This window comes from Phocoena sinus, chromosome X (assembly GCF_008692025.1).
Source record: "Phocoena sinus isolate mPhoSin1 chromosome X, mPhoSin1.pri, whole genome shotgun sequence".
NCBI classification, from domain to species: Eukaryota; Metazoa; Chordata; class Mammalia; order Artiodactyla; family Phocoenidae; genus Phocoena; species Phocoena sinus.
This window is the reverse complement of record NC_045784.1, coordinates 78,643,223-78,652,343: the sequence shown is the minus strand read 5'-3', so window position 1 is coordinate 78,652,343 and position 9,121 is coordinate 78,643,223.

The window sequence follows — 9,121 nt, the reverse complement described above, 5'->3', positions numbered from 1 at the left end:
ATTCTACCCAGAGTCTCAGGGGGATCATGGTCCCTTTGACATCTTGACTTTAGACTTCTAGCCTCCAGAATGTGAAAAAATAAATTTCTACTTTCAGTTACCCAGTTTGTGGTAGTTTGTTTTAAAGAACCTAGAAAAATAAAGTGGCTACCTAGAATTTCTTTGTTCTTAAGAAGTGCATGATGCCATTTTTTGATATAAGTTTTTTGGCTTTTTAATTTTATGTAGTTCAGTTGTATGTTGTATGGTTTTCTTGGGTTGTTTTTCCTCACATTCAGCTGTCATACATGTTTAATTAAACTCTTAACCATGCTAAAGTTGTTCATACAGAATATGAGACACCAGATGAATATAGCTCAAATTAATTTTAATATTTAAGTTTATAGAAACATTTTTATTCCCTAACAACTTCTGGAAAGTTATGAAAACATTTAGGCATAACTTTTTTCTTTAAGTCAATTCCATGTATTGCATCTATATTTTTTTCTTTATGGAAAATCAAATGGTTCTGTCTAGATTAACATTAAATTATAGGTTAAATGCCAGAAAATTGAGTGTATTAATATATGATGACTGAGGTACCACTAAATAGCTGGAACCAATTATTTGATGGCAATTCAGCCTATGCCATTTCTTGGTAGAACCAATTAAAACCTTAATTTGTTTGAGAGGAACTTTAACCTGTTTTTAGGATACTGCTGCTTCCAGAAGGATTATTTTTCCTCCTCAGGCCCATAACACTCCCCAATATAATGAAGAAGAAGAGTGAAGAGGAAGGTGGAATTCTCTACTGATTCAAGAGGAACGAGGCCTTTTGCCTAGGAAGAGCCTCTAATGCACCTATCCCTGTCTACTGTTCAGTGTGTTCCTTTTCTAAACTACGTAAAGATTTTCCCTTGAGGCCTTTTTCTTGATTTCATATTAAACAAGTAAATGTAATGAAATAAAGGGTACTTTATGTGTTTGGATGACTCAATTTAAAGTTAACTATCAATGCTGAAATTTGTATCAAAGTTTAGTGTAGGCACTCAAAAAGAGCAAATTATTTGCTTCAAAAGGAATACCTCTTTTCAGCAAATGGTCCTGGGAAAACTGGATATCAACATGCAAAAGAATGACATTGGACCCTTACACTACATCATATATAAAAATTAACTCAAAATGGATCAAAGACTTAAATATAAGGGCTAAAACTATGAAACTCTTAGGAGAAAACATAGGGGGAAATCTTCATGACATTGGATCTGGTGCTGATTTATTAAGTATGTAACCCAAAACACAGGCAACAAAAGTAGACTTCATTCAGATTTAAAACTTTTGTGCATCAAAAAAACACTATGAAAAGAGTGAAAAGGCAACCCACCAAATGGGAGAAAATATTTAAAAATTATATATCCAGTAATGGATTAATATCCAGAACATACGAAGAACTGCTATAACTCAACAACAACAAAAACAAACAACCCAATTAAAAAATGGTCAAAGGACTTGAATAGACATTTCTCTGAATAAAATACACAAATGACCAATAAGAACATGAGAAGATAATCAAAATCAATAATCACTAGGGAAATGCAAGTCAAAATCACAATGAGATACCACTACACACTCATTAGGATGGCTATTATAACAAATAAACAAACAGAAAAAAATAACAAGTGTTATGAGAATGGGGAGAAATTGGAAATCTTGTACATTGCTGGTGCAAATGTAAAATGGTACAGTCAGTACGGTACAGTGGTTTCTCAAAAAATTAAACATAAAATTACCACATGAACCAACAATTCCACCTCAAGGTATATACCCAAAAGAACTGAAACCTAGGCCTTAAACAGATATTTGTGCCCATTGTTCATAGCAGCATTATTCATAATATTCAAACAGTAGAAACAACACAAATGTCCTTTTACAGATGAATGGATAAACAAAATGTGTTATATACATACAATAAAATATTGTATAATTGACATATAACTTCATATAAGTTTCAGGTACACAATATAGTGATTCAATATTTGTATATATTGTGAAATGATCACCACAATAAATCTAGTTAATAGCCACCACCATACATAGTTACAATTTATTTTTCCTATGAGAAGTTTTAAGGTCTATTCTCTTAGCAACTTTCAAATATGCAATGTCATAATATTAACTATAGATGCCATGCTGTACATTGCATCCCCATAACGAATTTATTTTAAAACTGAAAATTTGTACCTTTGACCCCCTTCACCCATTTCCCCCATCCCCACCTCTGGCAACCACACAACCACCAATCTGCTCTGTTTCTATGAGCTTGGGTTTTATTTTTTTAATATAGCATATAAGTGAGATATGGTATTTGTCTTTCTCTGTCTGACTTATGGGACCAAGAATGCCATAAAAGAAATTCATGTTGTCACAAATGGTAAGACCTCATTTTCCCCCAGTTTTTGTGCGATATAATTGACATACAGCACTGCATGAGTTTAAGATGTACAGCATACTGATTTGACTTACATACATCATAAAATGATTACCACAGTAAGTTTAGTGAATATCCATCATCTCATATGATACAAAATGAAAGAAAAAGAAACAGTATTTTTCCCTGTGATGATAATTCTTGAGATTTATTCTCTTAAGAACTTCCATATGTACCATACAGCAATGTTATATTAATGATAATATTAATCATGTTGTACATTACATCCCTAGTACTTGATTATCTTATAACTGGAAGCTTGTATCTTTTGATCATCTTCATCCAGTTGTCCCTTGTTGATTCCCTCACATCTGGTAATCACAAATGAGATCCCTTTTTCTATGAGTTTTTGTTTGCTTGTTGAAGTATAATTGACCTAAGCCATTATATTAGTTCCTGATGCACAATATGGTGATTTGATATTTCTATACATTACAAAATGATCAACATGATAAGTCTAGTTACCATATGTCACCATACAAAGATATTACATTATTTTTGACTATATTCCCCACACTTACATTTCATGCCCATGACTCATTTGTTTTGTATTTGTAAGTTTGTACCTCTTAATCTCCCTCACCATGTTGCCAACTGTTTGTTCTCTGAATATGTGACTCTGTTTCTGTTTTGTTATGTTCAATTTTTTTTAAGATACCACATATAAGTGAAATCATACAGTATGTCTTTTGCTGTCTGACATGTTTCACTTAGCATAATACACTGTAGGTTCATCCACGGTGTTGCAAGTAGCAAGATTTCATTCTTTTTTATGGATGTGTAATATTCAGTTGTATATACATACCACAGCTTCTATATGCATTCATTTATCGATGGACACTTAGGTTGCTTCCATATCTTAGCTATTGTAAATAATGCAGCAATGAACATAGGGCACATATATCTTTCTGGATTAATGTTTTTTATTATTTTGTTGTTGTTGTTGAGATACCCAGAAGTAGAATTGCTGGGTTATTTGGTATTTCTATTTTTAGTTTTTTGAGGAATCTCCATACTGTTTTCCATAGTGGCTCTACCAATTTATATTTCCACTAACAGTGCAGGAGGGTTCCATTTTTTTTCACATCCTCACCAACATTTGTTTTTTACTCATTTTGTATAATAGCCATTCTAACAGTTTTGAGGTGATATCTCATTGTGGCTTTGATTTGTATGTTTCTGATGATTAGTGATGCTGAATATATTTCAGGTACCTATTGGATATCTGTATGTGTTCTTTGGAAAAATCCCTATTTAGCTTCTCTGCCCATTTTTTTTTTTACAACTTTATTGGAGTATAATTGCTTTACAATAGTGTGTTAGTTTCTGCTTTATAACAAAATGAATCAGTTATACATATACACATGTTCCCATATCTCTTCCCTCTTGTGTCTCCCTCCCTCCCATCCTCCCTATCCCACCCCTCTAGGTGGTCACAAAGCACGGAGCTGATCTCCCTGTGCTATGCGGCTGCTTCCCACTAGCTATTTTACGTTTAGTACTGTATATATGTCCATGCCACTCTCTCACTTTGTCACAGCTTACCCTTCCGCCTCCCCATATCCTCAAGTCCATTCTCTAGTAGGTCTGCGTCTTTATTCCTGTCTTACCCCTAAGTTCTTCATAACATTTTGTTTTCTTAAATTCCATATATATGTGTTAGCATACAATATTTGTCTTTCTCTTTCTGACTTCACTCTGTATGACAGACTCTAGGTCCATCCACCTCATTACAAATAGGTCAATTTCGTTTCTTTTTATGGCTGAGTAATATTCAATTGTATATATGTGCCACATCTTCTTTATCCTTTAATCCGATGTTGGATACTAGGTTGATTCCATTTCCTGGCTATTGTAAAAAGAGCTGCAATGAACATTTTGGTACATGACTCTTTTTGAATTATGGTTTTCTCAGGGTATATGCAGAGTAGTGGGATTGCTGTGTCATATGGTAGTTCTATTTGTAGATTTAAGGAACTTCCATACTGTACTCCATAATGGGTGTACCAATTCACATTCCCACCAGCAGTGCAAGAGTGTTCCCTTTTCTCCACACCCTCTCCAGTATTTATTGTTTCTAGATTTTTTGATGATAGCCATTCAGACTGGTGTGAGATGACATTTCATTGTAGTTTTGACTTACATTTCTCTAATGAATAAGGATGTTGAGCATTCTTTCATGAGTTTGTTGGCAGTCTGTATATCTTCTTTGGAGAAATATCTGTTTAGTTCTTCAGCCCATTTTTGGATTGGGTTGTTTGTTTTTTTGTTATTGAGCTGCATGAGCTGCTTGTAAATTTTGGAGATTAATCCTTTGTCAGTTGCTTCATTTGCAAATATTTTCTCCCATTCTGAGGGTTGTCTTTTGGTCCTGTTTATGGTTTCCTGTGCTGTGCAAAAGCTTTGAAGTTTCATTAGGTCCCATTTGTTTATTTATGTTTTTATTTCCAGTTCTCTAGGAGGTGGGTCTAAAAGGATCTTGCTGTGAATTATGTCATAGGGTGTTCTGCCTATGTTTTCCTCTAAGAGTTTTATAGTGACTGGCCTTACATTTAGGTCTTCAATCCATTTTGAGCTATTTTTGTGTATGGTGTTAGGGAGTGATCGAAACTCATACTTTTACATTTACCTGTCAACTTTTTCCAGCACCACTTATTGAAGAGGCTGTCCTTCCTCCACTGTACATTCCTGCCTCCTTTATCAAAGATAAGGTGACCATACATGCATGTGTTTATCTCTGGGCTTTCTATCCTGTTCCATTGATCTATTTTTCTGTTTTGGGGCCAGTACAATGCTATCTTGATTACTGTAGCTTTGTAGTATAGTCTGAAGTCAGGGAACCTGTTCCCTCAAGCTCCGTTTTACTTTCTCAAGTTTGCTTTGGCTACTCGGGGTCTTTAGCATTTCCACACAAACTGTAAAATTTTTGTACTAGTTCTCTGAAAAATGCCAGTGGTAGTTTGATAGGGATTGCATTGAATCTGTAGATTGCTTTGGGTAGTAGAGTCATTTTCACAATGTTGATACTTCCAATCCAAGAACATGGTATATCTCTCCATCTATTTGTAGCATCTTTAAATTCTTTCATCAGTGTCATAATTTTCTGCATACAGGTCTTTTGTCTCCTTAGGTAGGTTTATTCCAGATATTTTAATTTTTTTGTTGCAACGGTAAATGGGAGTGATTTCTTGATGTCAGTTTCAGATTTTGCATCATTAGTGTATAGGAATGTCAGAGATTTCTTTGCATTAATTTTGTATCCTGCTTCTTTACCAAATTCATTTATTAACGCTAGTAGTTTTCTGGTAGCATCTTTAGGATTCTCTATGTATAGTATCATGTAATCTGCAAACAGTGGCAGTTTTACTTTTTCTTTTCTGATTTGGATTCCTTTTATTTCTTTTTCTTCTCTGACTGCTGTGGCTAAAAATTCCAAAACTATGTTGAATAAGAGTGGTGAGAGAGGGCAGCCTTGTCTTGTTCCTGATCTTAGTGGAAATGTTTTCAGTTTTTCACCATTTAGGACGATGTTGGTTGTGGGTTTGTCATATATGGCCTTTATTATGTTGAGGAAAGTTCCCTCTGTGCATACTTTCTGCAGGGTTTTTGTCATAAATGGGTGTTGAATACTGTCAAAAGCTTTCTCTGAATCTATTGAGTTGAGCATATGGTTTTTCTCCTTCAATTTGTTAATATGGTTTATCACATTGATAGATTTGTGTATATTGAAGAATCCTTGCATTCCTGGAATAAACCCCACCTGATCATGGTGTATGATCCTTTTAATGTGCTGTTGGATTCTGTTTGCTAGTATTTTGTTGAGGATTTTTGCATCTATGTTAATCAGTGATATTGATCTGTAGTTTCTTTGTGACATCCTTGTGTGGTTTAGGTATCAGGGTGATGGTGGCCTCATAGAGTGAGTTAGGGAGTGTTCCTCCCTCTGCTATATTTTGGAAGAGTTTGAGAAGGATAAGTGTTAGCTCTTCTCTAAATGTTTGAAAGAATTCACCCGTGAAGTCATCTGGTCCTGGGCTTTTGTTTGTTGGAAATTTTTAATCAGTTTCAATTTCAGTGCTTGTGTTTGGTCTTTTCATATTTTCTATGCCTTCCTGATTAAGTCTTGGCAGGTTGTGCATTTCTAAGAATTTGTCCATTTCTTCCAGGTTGTCCATTTTATTGGCATAGAGCTGCTTGTAGTAACCTCTCATAATCTTTTGTATTTCTGCAGTGTCAGCTGGTACTTCTCCTTTTTCATTTCTAATTCTATTGAATTGAGTCTTCTCCCTTTCTTTCTTAATGAGTCTGGCTAATGGTTTATCAATTTTGTTTATCTTCTCAAAGAACCAGCTTTTAGATTTATTGATCTTTTCTATTGTTTCCTTTATTTCTTTTTCATGTATTTCTGAGCTGATTTTTATGATTTCTTTCTTTCTGCTATCTTTGGGGTTATTTTGTTCTTCTTTGTCTAATTGCTTTAGGTTCAAGGTTAGGTCGTTTATTCGAGATATTTCCTGTTTCTTAAGGTGGGATTGTACTGCTATAACTTCCCTCTTAAAACTGCTTTTGCTACATACCATAGGTTTTGGGTCGTCTTGTCTCCATTGTCATTTGTTTCTAGGTATTTTTTTATTTCCTCTTTGATTTCTTAAGTGATCACTTCGTTGTTAAGTAATGTACTGTTTTGCCTCCATGTGTTTGTATTTTTTTACAGATCTTTTCCTGTAATTGATATCTAGTCTCATAGCGCTGTGGTCAGAAAAGATACTTGATACAATTTCAGTTTTCTTAAATTTACCAAGGCTTGATTTGTGACCCAAGATATGATCTATCCTGGAGAATGTTCCGTGAGCACTTGAGAAAAATGTGTATTTTGTTGTTTTTGGAATGGAATGTCCTAGAAATATCAATTAAGTCCATCATGTTTAATGTATCATTTAAAGCTTGTGTTTCCTTATTTATTTTCATTTTGGATGATCTGTCCATTGGTGAAAGTGGGGTGTTAAAGTCCCCTAGTATAAATGTGTTACTGTCGATTTCCCCTTTTATGGCTGTTAGTATTTGCCTTATGTATTGAGGTGCTCCTATGTTGGGTACATACATTTTTACAATTGTTATATCTTCTTGGTTCGATACCTTGATCATTATGTAGTGTCCTGCTTTCTCTCTTCTAATAGTCTTTATTTTAAAGACTATTTTGTCTGATATGAGAATTGCTACTCCAACTTTCTTTTGGTTTCCATTTGCATGGAATATCTTTTTCCAACCCCTTACTTTCAGTCTGTATGTGTCTCTAGGTCTGTAGTGGGTCTCTTGTAGACAGCATATCTATGTGTCTTGTTTTTGCATCCATTCAGCCAGTCTGTGTCTTTTGGTGGGAGCATTTAATCCATTTACACTTAAGGTAATTATCGATATGTATGTTCCTATTCCCATTTTCTTAATTGTTTGGGGTTTGTTATTGTAGGTCTTTTCCTTCTCTTGTGTTTCTTGCCTAGAGAAGATCCTTTAGCATTTGATGTAAAGCTGGCTTGGTGGTGCTGAACTCTCTCAGCTTTTGCTTGACTGTAAAGGTTTAATTTCTCCATCAAATCTGAATGAGATCCTTACTGTGTAGAGTATTCTCGGCTGTAGGTTATTCTCCTTCATCACTCTAAATATGTCCTGCCAGTCCCTTCTGGCTTGCATTTTTTCTGTTGAAATATCAGCTGTTAACCTTATGGGGATTCAATTGTGTGTTATTTGTTGTTTTCCCTTGCTGCTTTAATTGTTCTGTTTGTATTTAATTTTTGACAGTCTGATTAATATGTTTATTGCAGTGTTTATCCTTGGATATATCCTGTATTGGACTCTCTGTGCTTCCTGGACTTGATTAACTATTTCATTTCCCATATTAGGGAAATTTTCAACTATAACCTCTTCAAATATTTTCTCAGTGCCTTTCTTTTTCTCTTCTTCTAGAACTCCTATAATTCGAATGTTGTTGCCTTTAATGTTGTCCCAGAGGTCTCTGAGACTGTCCTCAGTTCTTTTCATTCTTTTTTCTTTATTCTGCTCTGCAGTAGTTATTTCCACTACTTTATCTTCCAGGTCACTTATCCATTCTTTTGCCTCAGTTATTCTGCTATTGATCCCTTCTAGAGTATTTGTAATTTCATTTATTGTATTGTTCATAGTTGCTTGTTTCAGCTTTAATTCTTCTAGGTCCTTGTTCAATGTTTCTTGTTTTTTCTCTATTCTAGTTCCAAGATTTTGGATCATCTTTACTATCATTGTTCTGAATTAATTTTCAGGTAGACTGCCTATTTCCTCTTCATTTGTTAGGTCTGGTGGGTTTTTATCTTGCTCCTTCATCTGCTGTGTGTTTTTCTGTCTTCTCATTTTGCTTACCTTACTGTGTTTGGGGTCTCCTTTTTGCAGGCTGCAGGTTCGTAGCTTCCCTTGTTTTTGGTGTCTGTCCCCAGTGGCTAAAGTTGGTTCAGTGTGTTGTGTAGGCTTCCTGGTGGTGGGGACTAGTGCCTGTGTTCTGGTGGATGAGACTGGATCTTGTCTTTCTTGTGGGCAGGTCCCCATCTCGTTGTGTGTTTTGGGGTGTCTGTGGACTTATTATGATTTTAGGCAGCGTCTCTGCTAATGGGTGGTGTTGTGTTCCTG